Here is a 992-nt window from a genome sequence, read left to right as displayed (position 1 = left end):
TAATTTGCGAGCTGTAAATACTTTATGAATTACCACGAAACTGATGAAAGAGAATGGACGGCATACACCAGTTAAGGGAAAACTACACAACCCTGGCTCATGTTAATAGTAATAAAATATGAAAATTGGAATAAGTCAACGCACTTGTAGAATCGCAGATTTTATTCAATCGTTTTTATAAAGCTTCTTAAACAAATAGCTATAGTTAATTCTGTTAATTATGGAAGTAATGGATATACCAATATAGATTTTTAAAAACCCTCCTCATTTTATTTAAATGATTTTAATTTTTATTCATATTTATTTGTTCCCCTAATATTTTGAAGCTACTTTGCTTCAGTTCAGGTTGACTGAAAAGAGATAATTAGATAAAATAGATTTATATTCGCGTCCTGTATCTGGGACTTGCTTTATACAAGCTTTATAGTGATTATTACAAAACACTTGCTAGAGGGCCATTTCAGAGCTGTTTGACTGTTGTATTTTCGAGTGATATTCTTTAAAAGGCGTAGAAGATAAATGAGAGAAGATAATTTGAAATCGTGGGTCATAGCAAGGAGAAAACGAGCCTAATTCGGAAAGATTTTTTAATTTAGACGTGAAAGGTTTTTTCTAATTTTTCCAAGAACAAGTTTTGAAAATCGAGGATTATTCATTGGAAGTAAAATTTTGCACATGTGTTTTAAAATGTTAAAAAATGGTTTAGTAAATCCTGGAAAGTACCTTTTTCTATGACCGTCCAACACTTAATCCTCCCACGAGACCTTTCTGTAAGTACTGAGCACTTTTTAAGGGGATGTAGCTCAATTGGTAGAGCCCGCTTAGCATGTGAGAGGTCGGGGATCGATACCCCATCTCCAATTTAAAGTATTTCATCCCGAAGAGGGAAATAAGGACAGAACGAAGAGGAGGAGAAAATGAAAGAGAATTTTGTGGGGATTAATCGATTCAGAGGCGATTCCCTGATATTTCAGGGGGGAGACTACGGACGT

Source organism: Penaeus monodon, chromosome 33, assembly GCF_015228065.2.
Source record: "Penaeus monodon isolate SGIC_2016 chromosome 33, NSTDA_Pmon_1, whole genome shotgun sequence".
Lineage (NCBI taxonomy): Eukaryota > Metazoa > Arthropoda > Malacostraca > Decapoda > Penaeidae > Penaeus > Penaeus monodon.
Note: the sequence above shows the minus strand (reverse complement) of the source record.